The following is a 19,280-nucleotide window of genomic DNA, read 5'->3' on the forward strand; positions in this document are numbered from 1 at the left end:
CATTTGTAGTAGTCACCTGATTCTTAGGAACGCATTAATACTATTGTAAAAAACATTTGAGATTTTTAGCATTGAGTTCAGATTAGTTGAGGATGCATCCTCCAACCAGGATGACTTTTTGGAGTATCTTGACCTGTTGCAATGTACCTGTGAGGAATTGGATCTGACTCTAGTGGGGGTTGGGGGTTTTCCTAAATTCATTGGGATCAAGAATGTGTTCTTTATTTGTAAATATGCAAATATAAATCTTGTCTCTTACACATAGGTTTAAGGGGTTTACACACTGGACTCAGTCCTGTCAATTTGGACTGAGCCCCATGTGTAATAGAGATGTAGTTAAGCCATCAGAGAGATGCCTATCTACATCCTGCCAGACATGGGAGGTGCAGCCAAATATACTGTGCAGACAGTATCTACTCAAACTTTTCTTGTCCGCACAGTCTATTTAACCTGGTGATAGCTGCGCATTGCTATTGCCTGCTGTGTACAAACGGGGCAATTCTGGATAACCTTCTAAGTGATTTTGATGATCTAGTCAAAATAGTGTTAGGAGAGACCAAGTGTGCGTACCCAGTTGCAGCAGTTCCTGCTTGCCACCTACAGGCTAAAGGTTTGCCTATAACAGCTGCATTTGTGAGGCCGAATTAGGTCTGGCTCCAGTCCGATGCCACCAGGTCTTAGGTAGGACAAGGCCGCTCACAGGAGTTTGAGATGCTGCAAGAAAGGGAGAAAATACGGGCACACACAGCCTTCCTATACGTGGGTAAAGGACCCGCAGGTGCAACAATGCATAAGATGTTATCTGGGATAAAATCCAATCTGATTGAATGTGTAACAATACAAAAGCTGACACTCAAAATACTTACAGATCATAAAAACTCCACACAGATATACTGAGAATGACTATCAAATGCAACAATGCAGGAAGATGACACCAGTAGAAAAATAATAAACAGAGGCTGTTAACCCCTGACTTATTTTAGATAGTGACTCACAGACCAGTACATGAGTAGAGCACGGCAAGCTGATAGGCAGGCTGACAAGCTGGCTGGGAAAAGCACCAGAGACCAGGAACATGCTGACTGAGGCACCACTGTAGGAGGGCACACAGGATGTTGGAACTCCAGGAGCTGGCAGACAGGGTATGAGACACTGGAACAACAGGAGCAAACAAACTAGGTAAACCAGGGGCTAGCTGAATAGCTTACAAATGGCTATCACTGGCACCTGGGTGAAAGGCAGCATGGGAGATAAAGGGACCATTCCCAATCAGAATAACTAAGGCTGACAAGCTCCTTTAGTGAGGAGACATACTACAGGTGAGCAGCCTGACACAAAAGGCCCAGAACTAATGAGCTAATTATACAGCAACTGCACTGCACATTGAGGACACAGGAGTCAGTGCCAAAACTATATGCCAGAAAACATGGTATGCAGACAGACATAAATATGTAACAGGAATGAACCACCGCTGTGGCTCATAACATTACCCCCCTCCCCCTTGAGGAGGGGTCAACAGAACCCAACATCCAGACTATCCCAATAAATATCAGAGCCTGGTAAATAATAACAGGAACAATACTAAACAGAAACAAGCTATGGCCCGTAACAAATATCCTGCAAAAATTAAATATAAATCTACTCAATTGATTGTTAGGGATTTTATACAGCCATGTAGTGCTGTAACAATTATAAAAGTACAGCTAACTGTAAATCTACAGTTTGCAGAAATTGGATGCAAAAGGCTATATTTAGATCATTTACAATGTTAAAATGAAAAGTGTGGGGAAAAGATAAATGATGCCTTTTTGCACTCAAAAAAGGAAACAAACTCAAGTTCTTGAGAGCCCACCCCATTCTAAGTAATAAGCAATAATCAATTAAAGGACCATGAAAGAGTAGGCTTTCTCTTTCTGGTCTGCTGAAAATTAGCTCTATTGATAAGTGGGGGTGAAAAACAAACAATCGTCAATAATAAGAAAGTGAAAGAGCAGGTTATAGCTTTGTTGACTGTTCTAAGTAAATTTGTCATCAAAATGGTCAATATACTGTAGTAATTCTCAAAACTAGGCACAAACCTCATTCCTATGGCCATTCCCGTGATGAATTACAAACCTTCGGATCATACAATTTCTAAAAAAAATTGTACAAAATGTTCAGTATCACAAAAGAATGGTTTCCTACATTAGAAACTCTATCTAGAATTTGATAACATGTGCTTTCTCCCAATTGGCTTTGTCCTTCACTTGTATGTATTCTCCGTAATCTGTATTACCACACACATCTGGAAAAAAAAAGGTTACGCTCATGTTGGTAATGCATTAGATCAGTGGTTCTCAAACTTTTTAAAATCACGGCACCCTACAGCATCAGAATTTTTTTGACGGCACCCCTAGTCCAAAAGTTTCTTATTCTGTAAATTGATTTGTATGTCATACATGGGTTTATTTATGGGTGAGGGACATGATTAGCTTCTGTTTGTCCACATATTTTAGTATTGGTAGCCCACCAGCAATGTTTTTGCCTTTTGCAATGACCATAAATAATTTCAATTGCCTCTAGACCACTAATCCAAGGCACCCCTGCAAGTATCCCAAGGCACCCCAGGGAGCCTAGGCACACAGTTTGGTAACCACTGCATTAGACATTTAATGATATTATTATTGGAATGTGATTGGCATGAAATGTACAAAAAAAGTCTTAACAGACGGGTGAGAAAAGCCTCAACAAGGAAAATATTGTTCACTCAAATCAGGTATCATGCAATATGTGTAAGTATTGTAATAAGAACATAACAAAAACTCAGTAATTATCCACCTCCTAAAAGAGAACAACTGACAATGAGCACCTAGGTAGGCAGCACTTATGTGGCATAATATGTAATACTGTAGGCACCAAAGTTTGTGGTATATTATGTAAGAGGCCTTACGGTGTGTGGCATAAAATGCCAAAGGCATTACAGTGTGCAGCATAATATGTAATAGGCATTACGATTTGTGGTATAATATGTAGTGGGCATTACAATGTGGTATAATGTGTAATGGGCATTATGGTGTGTGGCATAATATATCATCAGCATTACAGTATGTGGTATAATGTAAAATAGGCAATATGATGTGTGGCATAATATGTAATGGGCATCATAGTGTGTGGCATAATGTGTAATGTGCATTATGGTGTGCGGCATAATTGTACTATAACACTTGAAGAAATTGTCTATGAATGCAAACAGGGAGAGAAAAAGATTATTTTTTAGGGACATTCTTATGACTATAATTAAGATGTAACTTTAATTTCATAGGTTGCAAATTGTATCTATAGCAACACAAACTAAAATATATCCATACTGAGGAAGCACCAATGCAAAATGGCCATCTAATCTCAGGTAGTCCACTGTTCACAAACGGTAAATGTGCACAACACCGATTTTTCATTCCACTATCCAGCAGGATTGTCAAATTTTCAAACAAATAAGCCTTACAGGTAACTTTCATTTTGCCAGATACATGTCACTCACCAGTATGGTTACGGGGACCCTGCAGTGCATTTGGTAACAAGGTTCTCTTACCACAACTGGAGAACCTCCTGACAATGAGCAAGATCTGTGTGGCAGGAGAACCCCCTGTCAACGTGCAGGTACATTTTGATGGAGATCTCACTGACAAGTAGCAACCATGCTACAATACAAAGGGATCAAATACATTTTAAAAATATCTCTGAAGTATAAATACTGGCTGCTTTTGCATGCAGCCCACACTTGTTAGACAGCTTTATTTTATACTGCAATTACGATTTGAGTTTAGACACACCCCACCCAAATCTAAATCTCTGCCTCAGCTGTAGTGCAACATGGTTTTGTCCAGATAAACAGGCACTTGCTTTTTTACTATGCTTTACTTCCAAATCAGAATAAGGCCAAGAGATAAACGATTTATGGATATTTTAGGTGGGTTAAGTTCGAGGATACCCAGATGGATGGATTCCCAGAAAAGTACTTCCACAAATAACTTAAATAAAAATTCTAAATGTTATAAATGAAAAAAAAGGTACTTATGTAGTAACTGGGCTGCCGATTTTGAAATCGGGTCCATCGCATCGCATCGCACCCGACCAAATCGCATGCGATGCGATGCGATGCGATGCGATGCGATGGACCCGATTTTTCCATAGGATTCAATGTTAAAATGGACTGAGTCCATTTTAACATGGAATTCAATGGGAAAAAGGGGTCCTTTTCATACCCCTACTATCCAAGTGGGCATGGAGTTGGATATAAACCTGTGGCGAGCGTAGCGAGCCACCGAGCCCGAAGCGTGGCGAGCGTAGCGAGCCCCGCGAGGGGACACAGAATACCGTCCCCTCGCGGGGCTCGCTTCGCTCGCCACGCTTCGGGCTCGGTGGCTCGCTACGCTCGCCACAGGTTTATATCCAACTCCATGCCCACTTGGATAGTAGGGGTATGAAAAGGACCCCTTTTTCCCATTGAATTCCATGTTAAAATGGACTCAGTCCATTTTAACATTGAATCCTATGGAAAAATCGGGTCATCGCATCGCATCGCATCGCATCGTATGCGATGCGATGCGATATCGCATCGCATCGCATCTGATTGTATGCCTTAACTTAAGGCATACAATCAAAAAATCGGCAGCCCAGATACTACATAAGTACCAAAAAAAATTATATATACTTATCTACAGATATTAGATTATTTTAGCAGATGTCCAATACAGCAATCCATCCATCAGCAACCTCAGGAGGCCCGCCCCCTGCTTCAAGAGGCTGAGTTATTTTTAGAATTTCCTGGTACTTCTGCAGTCAGTGTTTTCTTCCAGGCATAAGGCTATCTAACACTGACAAAGTAGAGCTTAAATATTTTTTTATAATTTATTTATTAACAGTTTTTATATAGCAGCACACATATTCCGCAGCGATTTACAGAAAATATTAGAGCATTCACACCAGTCACTGCCCCAGTAGAGCTTACAATCTATTTTCCCTACCACATGTACACGCACACAGACATTCTATGGTTAATTTTTTTGGAGCCAATTAGCCTACCAGTATATTTTTGGATTGTGGAAGGAAACCGGAGTACCTGGAGGAAACCCACTTAAGTAGGGGGAGAATATACAAACTCCGTACAGTTAGGGTCATGGTGGGAATCAAACCCACTACCTCAGTGTTGTGAGGCAGGAATATGTTACAAAATTCAAATTGAAATATAATATAAATGGAAAAAAAACAGTAGGGGGGACTGTTGCCATCACTTTACAATGTTCAAAATCTAAATACAATGTACAGTATAACATGGATTATATATTTTATATAGTTTTAAGGCACAAAGTGAATACAATTGTACAGGATTGAGAAGCAAACACTCAAATGGTTTTGTCTCATGTTGACATACTTATCTCTGAAAAAGACTTGTCTGGTTTGGTCTCAAATACATATACCTGTATATATATACATATATACAATAGTAAGACTGTTCAAAGCAAATAAATGTTCGAAAGCTAGTTTGCTACCTTGTGACTGCCTCTGTGTTTATACATATGTGTGAGAGAAACAGATGTAGTTTCACTCGCTGCCAACAGATGGCAGTGTTTCAGAGACACACAATCAGACACCAGACATATATTAAATAGAGTACATGTACTATTGGTGCTAATTTATTTAACATTGTGACAATTTGAGATGTAATTAATCCCACCTCCATGCTTGACTTTAACAAATTTTGCAATTCCTTAAAAAGATCATTCTGTAATTTTCTGTAAACTTGTGTATCACTTAATTGCTAATAAACTTCCGTTGTATAATCATGTGTATTTAACACCACTATTCCGCCCCCCTTATTGGCAGGGCAGATAGTGATGTTCTGATTGTCCGAAAGGGCTTTTAACGCTTTACGTGTCATAAAGGACCTATTACTGGTAGTCTTTATTTTTTGATGTCCTAATTCTTCAATTTTCAAATTCATTGTTCTATTGAAGACTTTGATCGATATGTTATTTGATTGTGGGTTGAAGGTACTTTTTGTTTTCAAGAAAGAAACTCACACGCTTGTGTTTATCAACGTTTCAATACATTTTTCAGAATTTTCATCGGAAGCATGTTACAAGTAAAAAAGCTTACCTTAAGTACCTTCACCACGTGCTGGGCAACTTCCTACCACCCCGTTGTCGTCACAGATGCAGAAGTACAAGTATATATATTCCTAGTCTTGTACTAGCAGGGCCAGATATGATTAAGTCATAAAAATTCCTCTTCTGTTCCACAACATATCCAAAGTGATTACGCAGGAGTTTTAGATCCATGTAAAAAGTACTACACATTCACATGCATATTCATTAAAGCCACTTTAATTCACATGACTATTGAAATGACTTGCTGAGTTCATTTAATTAAGCCTACTTAATTGACTGACAAACAATCAAGCCTCCAAGACCTGGCTGAGCTGACTATATTATAGTGTATATTTTACTTATACCTGTTTCTGAGTTAATTGAAAATATACTGTAGGTGTGCAATGATTCATTGACTCTAGTACATAAATTGGCAATAAACTTCAATGCTAAAAGCAAATCTTTATGATGCATATATCATATCAGCTTTTTATTCTGCCCTCAAGATAAGCAATACTAAAGCTTGAATAAAAATCATTTGCAAATTTGTTATTGGTTGATTGCCAGTTCCTCTAACACAAGCACAAGTTGACTTAAACACGATTAATCATTGCACTGTACCATTTTAAATTAACTGTTAAAATTATGAAGACACATATCTTATTGGTAGCTGTGGTTTAACCCTGCTCCTTTTATAGAATATGTATTAACAGTTCACATATTATGCAGCACTTATAATTAATCATATCAGTCCCTGCCACAGTGGAGCTTACAATATGAGCCAGAGTGGGTGGAATTATGATATAGTATTAGATACCAGCAGAACCGAGATAATTTAACACCGCCTGGTGGCTTAACCATATCTTAAATACAGGTACACCACCAATAATCTGGCACCCTTGGTTCCGGCACTGAGCCAATTATCCATTTGCCCGGTTATTGTTGGTAACAGCCCGGCATCCACAGCAGCCCTTCCCGCGCAGCAGGTTTCAGCTCTCAGCATGTGCGACTCTTCCGACCACAGCCTGCCTTCCCTAGATGCCTTTCTTAGCCCTCCAGCTGCCATTTTAAGCCCTCCTGCTGCCTCTCTATGCCCTCCTGCTGCCCCATCTAAGCCTAACTACCACCTGAATCCTAACTTCCCCGGAACCTGATGTGTCCAGATTAAAAGAAGTGCTGGACCATCAGGTGCCGGTAAATTGGTGGTATACTATATATGCAAAATAAGATCTCTTTATTTCTATTATTATCTAGTATTGAAGTATAGTATAGTATCTCTGTTCCTTTCCAGTGTACTGGGGGCAAATGTTTCTGTTTTTCTGCCTATATTCCATATCACATGGTCACACAAGGGTTACGCTTTTATCAGAGATCAATCAGTGGTAAGTCCAAGGCAAATCCAAAAATGGAGCTTCTTCTATTGGTACTGTCACGCTTGTGGTTAGATCTTGGCTGGAAATAACCACAGGCTTAGGGACTGGCTGGTACTGAAACCTGGGAACCTTGATTGTGCATGCCAGAGTCCCTCGGACAGTAGCAAGACGTGACCACAGAATAAAAGTTAGTCTTTATTGACCACAGAAGATAATAATAACCCGGAAAAATTGAATACTGGAATGGTATTGTAGAAGTTCACAGGCAGTAAAGAATATACATTATTCAGCAGTAGCTAGTAATGGTATTAGCTGCAGTGTATGCACACTGATGAAGTCCAACAACATATAGGGCGGTATTCAATGAGCCTGATTCGCCATGTTTTTATGGCGAATTTGTGCTGTTTGGCGAATTTCTGACTAAAACGGTGAATCACCCTATTCAATGAGCAGATGGCGAATACATTTCAAGGTTTTTTTCACCATGATTCACCGAGTAGCAATCGCTATCTTTTTATGGTGAAGTGGAATGTGAACTTTTAAAATAAAGTGTTTTGTTTTTTAAATTTGGTGTAAAAAAATCAGGAATTTTATTCTGAGGAGGGGCATGCTATTTTTATTCATGTGCTGTAAGCACATGAATATATATTTAATTTAAAAAAAAAATGTTTTTTTTTTTTTTTTTTTTTTACACAGCAGCCAGCAGGGGGCGCCGGAGCCGAGCCGCTCATTACATATTCATATATTCACTGCACCCGATCGTTACGATCGGGTATAGTGAATATACGCTCCCCTGCTGGCACCCCCGGGGGGCAGCCTGTGCTGCCTGGCACCCGGGGAGCCCACCTACCCCCCACAAAGTTCTGGGGCAGGCAGAGAGACTACCATCTCTCTGCCTGGCACCGTCCTCAGGCTCCCTGCGGCAATCGTCGCAGGAGCTCATATTCGCCAGTCAGGGGCAGCGAGCCCCTGATACGTTGAATACCGGAGCCCGCCGTCTCCGGAACGTGGCGAATGTGCAGCGAATCCTAAAAAGGATTCGCTGCACCTCGCAGGTATTCTCATTGAATACCGCCCATAGAGTAGGTGGAGGTGAGTCTGGTGCAGTGCAATAGCACTGATGGAGTCCTGAGCATATATGGTGGAAATGAAATACTGGAGCTGTGTAGGAACACAGAGGAAGTCCAGAGTATAATTGGTTAATGAAGTTGAAGATGAAGTACTGACCACTGTGAGCAGATAAAGACCAGAGGAGATGGGTCACGATATGGAGGTGGCAATGTGCTGGTACCGATGGTAATGAGCATTGACCAGACAATCACCAGGAGAGTAGAGAATCACTGATGCAGCACCAATGATGATGATTATCGATGTAGTTAATCGATGTTGGTGAATTTCGATGTAGGAGGCACCTAGGCTTTTAGTTGTGATGGTAGAGCTTCGATGGTGATGAGGGTGGATTTATAACACCCCAATGAAGTTCGATGGCGGAGCACTGATGGTGAGAGGTACTGATGGCGGAACACCGATGGTGAGTAGTAAACAATGGCGGAGCACCAATGGTGAATAGTGACGATGACGGAGCACCGATGGTAAGTACAGTAGTAATGATGGCAGAGCACCAATGGAACCAGACAGCTGGTTGCAGGAGATGACACAATCTGGAAAGAGCGGAATCCTCAGGAACAGGAACCAAGACAGCTTGTAGACAGAGATATACAAAACAGGAAATAACCTCATGAAGAGATCAGTAGCACTGGCAACTGGCCTTACTTGTCCAGCATAGATATGTGGAAGCGGCTTATTTGGGTAAATAGCCAGACTGAGGGATCAATAGGATTGGCTGTAAATGGAGCATGTGACAGGAAAGACATGGCTGCTCCCATGTCTGTGAAAGGTGGGAAGCCTTGTTTGTTTGGCATGTGGTCTGAGGCCTACTATTACGTCGGCGACGTAGAAGCTGCAGGTGGATGAAGCTGGACAGCGGAATTGACATGCTGCCGCGGGGATAACAGCGCTGGAAGGCTCCAGCTGCTGAACAGTGCAGGCAGAGTGGAGGCAGTGCTGATAGAACCCATGTCTGGAGCTAAGGTACTAAATTAAGGACACACTGGAAACCCAAAGTTGGGATGTACAGAATGAAAGCAAGGTAAAACATAAATATGAGGGAATAATCCCACGTGTATACACAAACTGATATTACTTGTACATTTAAGATTGTTTACTAACCACACTAGCAGGCCTCACTGCCCACCTGCTTTCTTCTAACATGCCCCATGTAGCCCACCAGGTTTTCCCTCACACGCCTGCAGCCAGCTTGTTCCTCATATACCCATCTGCCCACCAGCCTTTTTTTCACAGGACTCCATGGCCATATGCAGATTTATGTGGGGCACATATTCCCCTGTCATTTAGAATTTTGATTTATTGTGCACTGCTAGGTTCAGTCTAACAGCTGTGAGACACCCTGTCAGCCCTCCCACTGACAGCTATGAATGATGAGCTCAGCTCCGCCTCCGGCACTCTGATTCGAGGTCTGGGCTTGTGTCAGCACAGGGACTATTCTGTGTTTCCAGCTGTGACCTTGGTAGGCCAGTGGAGTGCGCTGGATGCTGGAAGCTTGGGGCTCTGATAAGGCGCACAATGGAGCAGCTGGGACAGGGTATTGACTGGTACCAGGAACAGGGGCCCGGGGTCTAACCCACCGATGGTGTTTGCAAGGTTGCCCAGCAAGGGACATTGGACTTTGCTGCTCCTGACGAGCAGTTTTCATCCCCCTGCCCTGATCCATGAACAGAGCTGGACAGGGAGCCAATGGGTACAAATAGTTAGGGGACTGATGTTAGCAAAAATTGGTCTGGGAACCGAAGGTATGGTTCTTAGGCCTGTGAGCCGGTGGTGGTGAAGAACTGATGGTAATACTATTTGTCTGATGGTAATGCTTTGGCTTGGAAACCAATGGTGGTCCTCTGCTTCGAGAATCCTGGTCCGAGCAACAGATACTTCAGATGGAGAGCTGTGGGTGATATTCAGCAGAAGTGGATCTGGCAGCCGGAAGAAACACAGGTAGCAGGTATGCAGCAGCTGGACCCAGAGTTAGATTCCAAGGCTCCAGGAATTCGGGAGCAAGAATAAACCTGGAACCTTGGAAGCTAACTCTGGAGGAACCACAGGGAACAGACAATTGTTCAAGGCAATGAGGAATTCTGGGAGCCTTGCTTATATCCCCCAAGGTAGCTGATGATTGGCTGTTGGCTGCAGCAGAAATTAAGCCACAACCAGAAGGCACGTTACCTGTATTCACCTGTATCATGTGACTAGTGCAAAGGTCAGAGAATTGGTGTTTACAGGTCAGCTGATTGGTGTTTGCAAGTTAGCTGATACCAGGTGTCATGGTGGCACCCATGCAGTGTGGGACCAGCAAGGACCACCGGGCAGGCCTGAGGTGACAACAGGGAGTGACATTGGGCATCCTGCCAGGGATCTCGGCCGAAGAAGTGCGGGTCTGTGGCACAGGATACACCAATGTGCCAGTAGGTGGGGCGGGCATGCACCACAAATCCTGACAGCTTGATTATGATTAGTCTGTCACCCTTTCCCTGAATGCACTAGTCCACAGGATGGTGGGGCAGTCTGCGTAGTGAAGGGACATAGGATGAGGGTCAAGAGACCACCGGGTGATATATATTCAGCATTCAGCATGCAGTGGGGATAGCCAAACCCACTGCTAGAGGTCAGAATCACATCACTGATGGAGTGGGGGACCATGAACTGCAAAAGATGTGGGCAGGAGCACTGGGGAAGATCTGCCGCAGTTCAGTGCTCCCATTACAGTGTCTGCCTTTTAAAGCTTCCTGACCCCATCATTACTGAACCCCATCCCATTGTCTAAATGAGGAAGCTTGCATAAAGGGAGTGTGTATGCACGAGTAATGAAAATAAGGGCAAGGCTTGTGGATACGGAATTTACTTTGATGCCATGCTCTTTTTTGTGAGGCAAAGCCCACTTATTCTGGACTGCATGCACAAAAGATTCCCCATCCCTTCTCCTGTCATTTTGTAACATATGGTGTGCTGTAAAATAATTATACTGTGCTCTGCAGGTTTATTAAATGATGAAGGATATAACTGTAACTAAACCCATTGTGGCAAGTTCTATAATGCTCTGAATCCACTCCTTCCCCAAGTCAATAACCAGTCTGGATCTATGAGCCTGGACATATTGGACATAACAACATGGCATTCCCCCTAGATTTCAATAGTTGGGGGATTATGTAGACACACATACTGTAATAGTGTCCCCCTGCCATAATGGTAACTAGCACCAAACTGGTCAGCCCAGGGCTGGAACCCCTCAGAAAGTTGGGATCCCCCAATAAAAATGTGGTCCCCTCAAATTTGTATTCAACATAAAATGCTGAGTGATTTAATGATATATATATCTTTATAACTGACTATCATTTGGGAGACATCTTTGCGGACAGTCCCCACACCCCAAAAGCAGTATGCTGTCCTACCACATCCTAGCCACTTACTAAAAAAGTTGGCACTACAATAAAGTTGTGATTCAATTGTGAGGGGGTGGGGCCAAAATGACACATTTAAATCATGTTATATTGGCCCAACCCATCATGAGCAACTAGCAAATTCTGGAATTCCCATAAAGGGAAGGATGTAATGATACACAGTACTGGGCTCCGCCCCATCCCCAATCAGCTGGTTCCCTTCTCTGGTGAGAGCTAAAAGTAGGCAACTGGACTGGACTGACTTCTGTTAATTTGTTTATTTTATAATCTTATTATTTTAGCTACTCCCACTACCATGCCCATGACCTGCATACACCTGTCTGTGGTGACCACAGTTTTTTTTCTTAAACCTTATGTCCTCTACCCCCTTTATTTTATGCAACGTTGCCATATCTTGCATCCCTGACCAACTTTTTGTAGTGGCAGGACCACTTTTTGTGCCCCCTAGGACCCCGGTGGTGTCAAGATTCCGGGTGTTAGTGGCTGTGAACCTAATCTGGACCCAATCGATGTCCTCTATCCCCTCTATGTTATGCATCTTTGCCATATGTTGCTTTCCTTAACCACTTTGTGTAGCAGGCAGACCCCTCTTTGTGCCCCCAGCAGGGTTGAAATTGGGGGTCTAAGCGGCTGTGAACCTAATCTGAACCCAATCAACGTCCTCTACCCCCTCTATGCTACACAACTTTGCCATATCTTGCTTCCCTGACCCACTTTGTGTAGTGTCCAGACAAATTTTTGGGCACCCGGGACCCCCATAGGGGTGCTAGAGGTGTCTACTCTTACCCCCACAGTATTTTATTCCAGATTGTAAATCATATGTGTACCACGTTTGGTGTAAATTGCTCAAGGCATTCCAGAGTTATGCTGGAACATACACACTTACATACATACATATATACATACATTTTTATACAGTACGTATGGAGTGTCCTTGGAGACTTTAGCGTTGAATATACAGATTTTGTTTTGTTTTGCTGGTTATTTCCCTTCATTTGAAGGTCATACTGTGTAAACAATTAAAAGATAATGATCAGCTCAATTTGTGTAATTTGTTATTTGAAATGGAGCTAATATGAACATCAAGCTGAATTACACATCACATTATTAATAAGCTTCTGTTACAATGTATAACTTTGACGTTATTTGACGCAAAGTAAAAAATCAGCTCCTTATAAAAATGAATTTATATTGAGCACATTCTCATCACAACAGATTTTGTTTCCACCCAGAATGCCTACGGTAAATGTATATCCCCACAGAGAAAAAAGGAAAAGAAAATGCAGGTGCACACTCTAAATATTAAACAACACCCCACTGGCGTGGTGCCTTGTGTTGGTTGGCTTGTCCTGGTCATACTCTACTTATTTATTTAGCACCTTCTAGAAGGTGATAGATAGAATGTGATTGGTTGCTGTGGGCAACACCTCATCTTCAATAGAACGCCCATGTTAATGAATTTATTCCATTATGTCTGGAATTAATATATATGACAGTCCCCACCATATATAGGGTGGTATTCAATACCAGACGCTATTTCCACTCGGTGTAAATAGCATCTGTTTCCCACATTATTAGGTCGAATGTCATTAGACCTATTCAATGCTTAGACCTATTCAAAGTCTTTTCTTACGGAAAGTCCCGGCATTGGCTAAAACGGGTGCCGATTGTCGGAAACGGCAATACAGGTTTGCCTCCATAGGGTGGTGATTTAATACTGTTGGCCGCTATTTCTGACAGATTGAATATCCCACATAGTAATATCTTCCAGACTTTATGGACTTCCCAAACTGTGTGCCGTGACACCATGGGGTGCCTTAGGGGACTTGCTGGGGTGCCCTGTATTGGTGGTCCATGATCAAATTTAAGTTGTTTGTGGCCAAAGTAATAGCCAAATTGTGGACAAACTGATGTGAAGCCTGATAATTACCACATATCTGACCCTAAGAACGAGCTATAAACATAATTTTATTAACGTATTGATTTTTTTCTGACTTTCTTAATGATAAACCTTTGGTCTAGGAGGGCCATGAAAAACTTTCTGACACTCTGGGGTGCCGTGATTCCACAAAGTTTGGGAACCCCTGACTTAAGGAATGAAAACTGAATTTCATTAGATTTCAAGGAGGAATTTGAACACAAGAATTTTGCATACAGTAGAAACCATATTGCTGGGAAGGAATACAGTGTTTTTTTTAATCTGTTTGAAGGGATACATGCTAAATAAAAGAAGAAGGAAGATCTTTTTGAAAGAGAAATGACATTTTCCCCAGCTTTCATTTGTAAAACAAATGCTGTAGGGTTCACGGAGAGACAGGATATAAAAGCAGCTAATGGATGTGGCAGTCAAGGATATGACAGTGGTGGCACAGTCCCTGTCATATTCTCAGTGCACAGTGTTCTCTGTAACAAATCCTTTTTATGCACAGATCTTAAATATTTACATAGATCCTCTTTCCTCTTTGTTCTAAAATAGATCAGTTAGCACGAGCATTGATGTTTATCTTCTAGCAGTCCAGCTGAATATGTATGCGAGGTAATATACAAAATGTGCTTGAAGGAGTGTTGATGTGCTTGTCTGCAAGAACATAATATTTCTGCCATTCTACCATGTGCACATATTTTATCATTCCTATAACATTGCAGCTTTGACAATCAATCAGCACTGTACTCCCTGTAACAAAGGACCTTATTCTGGTTGACTCGCAAGGCTGCGAAGTCCCCCAGATGCCGCCGGCGCCCTCCCCTCACATGCTGCAATCCTCCGCACAGATTCAAATGCATTATTTGCATAATTGCAGCCTTGGATGACCATCGAATGATTTCTCCATTCTTAGCCTTGGGTGCGGGAGAGAAATCATTTGACTATTGAATGATTTCTCCAGCGCTCACAGATCTGAGACACCTGCATCATCGGGGAATTTCCATGGGAACGCCCATGGGTGAATCCTCAGGCCCACCACACCCTCCCCCCTGCCCCACACCCATTCCCCCGCCCGGACTTCTATGTGTGAGCGCTATGGCCCCTCACAAACTGTGGCTTCACATGCGCATAATTAACTATGCGCATGTGCAGTCGTCAAAAATCGGTCCCCCGTGTGAACCCATGGGGGACTGCTTAAATCAGAATCACCCCCAATATCCCATCATGTCTGCTTGTCCCTTATTTATCTGAATACTCTTGTGAAAATTTGCATTTACATGTGTAATCTTGCAATTTTGTAACAATGGATAGTGAATTATTTGATGGTACCGATGGAGCCGGCTCCATCTTTGCAGTGGATGGCGATTCTACCACCATCCACCTCCAGCAGCTGGTCCCCCTCGCCGCCCGACCCCCCCCCCCCAGAACTGGGCAGCGTCTCCCTGAAGTGGAGACGGGCAGGGAGACACTGCCCAGCCGCTGTGATATTGAAATGCGGGTCCCAGTGTCTATCGCCGGCGCACTCCAGAGAGGAGTCTCTGGCGAGCACCGGGCAAAGATAAAGCCAGCTCCATCTGTACCTTTCCGATATACTGTATAGAACACTTAAGGTCCCCATCCATTACTGCGACTTCTCAGAGGGGAGAAGGGGATCTATCATGTTGCTGTGAGAGTTTCTCCAAATATCAGTAAAGCTGACTTGGCGGTATTTGCATTTATTTCTACTAAAGTACTGGCACATTATTTGTGGATATTTTGAGGATCTCTTACAGCAACGTTGGCTCTCAAAGGGTTAAATAATGATTGTATTCTAATGTTAGCTTCATTAGCTAAATATTAAAACCAGAAAGATCATAGAAGATGTGCTTAGAGGATAATAATAATTAAACTTGCTGAGTGTATTTGGTTTGAAATCTATATTAATGTCTCCTTTAATACAGTACAATTTGGGGAGAATGAAACATGTTTCTTTCTGTAGCACTTTCGGATACAATGTTTGCTATTGAAATCTATTAACTTGCTACTTACTGTATGTTTCTTGCAGAGCTATCATGTTCTTGCTTTTGTTTATGTCTGATTTACACTAATGCTGCTTATCTCCAAAATGCAGCATCCTATAAGAGTGAGAGAATTACCCCTAGGTTTTATGGCAAGTTCTGTGCATCCACTGTTATTAGAACTCATAGGTGTCATATGGGTACTGATACCTTATAGATAGTAGTAGATACATATTTCTATTTTAGTTTATACCATAGTTGCCTACCCTCCTGCATCTGCAGGAGACTCCCTGAAATAGTAGCAATCTCCCTCTCTTCCTCATTAGTCTAGCAATCGCCCTCATTTCACCTAGCCCACATTACACTGTTACATTTTTTGGGAAAAAAGGAATGAGAGACAGATACAGTTACATTGAATCATCAGCACCATTTCCCAGCACTTTACCAAGTATAGTAGCTCTTACTAACTGCTTTGGGGCTCATCTACATTTGGATATAAGTAATTGTAAAAGATTCCTCTCAGATGTAGCAGTACACACCCACGCTTCTAGGTGCCACGTTCACAATCTTTTCACAATCTCTCCATATAGAATTAGACACGCCCTTTGGGTGGAGCATGACATGACCCCTCAATGGGGCGCTGTGCAAAATTCTACTACCAAATAGTATAATCTCCCTGAAACTAGTTTTCAAAAGTAGGCAAGTATGGTTTATACCACTTTTACACTGCTAATACCAGGTCACACCTGTTTTTTTTAAACCGGTTTGAGACCCTTTTTACACTGGCTTCCTTACCCGCCATAATGCCAGGTGGGTGACGTCACTGGAGGTGTGTCCTGAGGTGAGGCTTAAAGATGCAATGGCTTTTTCATTGATGTGATCAGGTGCTGTGTAGCATCGACTCGATTACCCATTTTCACTGCACCGTGAGCTGAATTGGATCAGTGCTCAACCCTGCTCGATAGTTGGGTTAAAATGCCAGGTCACTAAACCGGGTAATTCAACAGGGTACTTTTATATTGCACAATATCCCGGGTTGCAGCACTTTCATTATGCAATAACCCAGGATACTTATGGCACAGTGAAAGGGGTATTAATGTGCTGTTGTTTATGAATAGTATAACATACAGGTCCTCCTGCAAGCGTACTCAGTATATCATTAAGAACTATGGCCCTTATTCTAGTTCTCTCTGCACATGTTACATCTGCCCCACCTGCAGTGCACATGGTTTTGTCCAGCTAAGAAGGAATTTTCCTCTAAGAGTGAACTAGAATAAGGCCCCATGTTACAGACTGGTCATAATTACTACTATACAGATGTTCATTAAATAATATACAGTATAGCACACGGTCTCCAGAACCAAATAATTGCAGGATCCTTTGCGCTACTTTCACATCACTGAGCAGGCAAAACTGCAAAAGAGTCTGTAACAGCATATGATGTAACTTGCGGATGTCCTGACCACATCATACTGTTACATTTTCCATCCTTACTGGGTCTTGTGCTTCTTAGACTTTATACTACATATTCTTGATTGAAGATGTGTAATCAGTTGTTGTACAGTATATTTGGTGACAAATTCTTTGAATCAATGTAGACAGACTATTACTCTTGATATAGTGATGAACATGGCAGGGAATTGCAGATTACATTTTTCTGTAGCTCCACTTAATGGCACATAGTAGGACTATGAAGATACCCTTATGGAACCACTATACATGCATGCTGTTGTCCTTCCCTTGAAAAAGTGCATTGATCCTGAGATTCAAGTGCATTACAAATGTATTTAATGACAGTATATAGCACATACATATTCTGCAATGGGAAAATGGAGTATCAAGCATCCTTTAATGTTGAGTCCAATAGTCTCTGGCATGCCTACTGCTAGTGGTACCTTATTCCTCCTTCCAGATGCCATGCTGCTCAGTCTGTCAATCACTGTACTATAGGATCCAGCTCATGACTTAAAGCAACTAAGATCCCCAATTCCGACCCCGTGGAGGTCCTGGGGGCCCATAACACAAATTAGGTCATGGAAGCAAATAAAGCAAAGTTGCATAACATAGAGGGGGAAGAGGACATGGGGTTTAAGAAAACAAATGTGGTCAGATCCAGGAGCTGACTACAGAGAGGTGTTTGCCGGGCACACTATAGGCATAGGGAGCATGTTCAGGGCCTTTTGCTGGACAGATTTGGATGAGAACTTCAGATGACAATAGACAGCCACCTCCTGGGTCTGTTGTCAATGCTGTCAAGCTCAAAACAAGAGAATGATAAAGTTCAGGTAATGCTAATTGCAAACCCAAACCCAAACAACTCTGAGTACCTCAGCTAGTATTATAAAATGTATTGGATGCTCCACTTTACTACCACATATAACCATCATATACTGTACTACAAAAAAAGTCTGTACGGTAGTGCTCTGCAGACAGGATCTACTGCAAATATTTTTTAAAAGGCTGTGTTTGAAAGATTGGTATTTTATCTCTATAATTCCGAGCTTTGATGCATCTCCCCCATAGTGTGAAAAAAGTAACAAACCTGCGTACACACTATACAATTATCAGGCCATCAGCCAATGAGCAGCTGATCCAGAAATTTGATAGTCAGGTGTGCTTCAAAAGAGGAAGAGAGGAGGGAGGCCCTGTGCTAGCTCCGATCTGACCCCCTCCTCTCCGGCACTGCAGTAGACTCTGACATTGTGCTAGAGTCTACTGCTCATGTGGAGGCCTCTGGGAACATGGCTCCGGCACCGCTTTCCCAGGGACTCCTGTATTGACAATGCTGGAATGAGCAGAAAATGGATGTGGTGGCCAATTTGCCACTGATTATTTTTGGGCTGTGCCTGGGGCTCGTGTGCACCGTACAACTTGCACTAATTGATAGGCATAGTGAGAGGTTACTTATGTGGTGTATACAAGGTTCAATTTGGTCTATTTTTCTATTTGATTTTGATTATATAAGCCTCATTCGATCCTGATGCACATCACCCGGTTGGTACAGTGCTTTTATTTCCAAGCTTTGATAAATTTATTTTTTTCTTTTTAATATTTAAATTTGTGTTTAATCAACCCTTTACCAGCTGCAGATTTTAATCACACGCAATATAAATATACATCATAGCTTTTATATCAGTGATTTTCTGGTTCCTAAATCATTAAATCCCCATAAACTGTGTCTTATCAGCCACATATTTTCATTATCTTGCGGTAGCTGAACCATAGTCTTCATTACCTTGCAGTACCTGAAACATCGTCTTCATTACCTTGCGGTAGCTGTACCAAGTTTGTCTCAGATTTGGCTTGTTGACCACTCTTCTTACTGTACAGCGGAC

Source organism: Crinia signifera, chromosome 6 (assembly GCF_055691185.1).
Source record: "Crinia signifera chromosome 6, ASM5569118v1, whole genome shotgun sequence".
Taxonomy (NCBI): domain Eukaryota; kingdom Metazoa; phylum Chordata; class Amphibia; order Anura; family Myobatrachidae; genus Crinia; species Crinia signifera.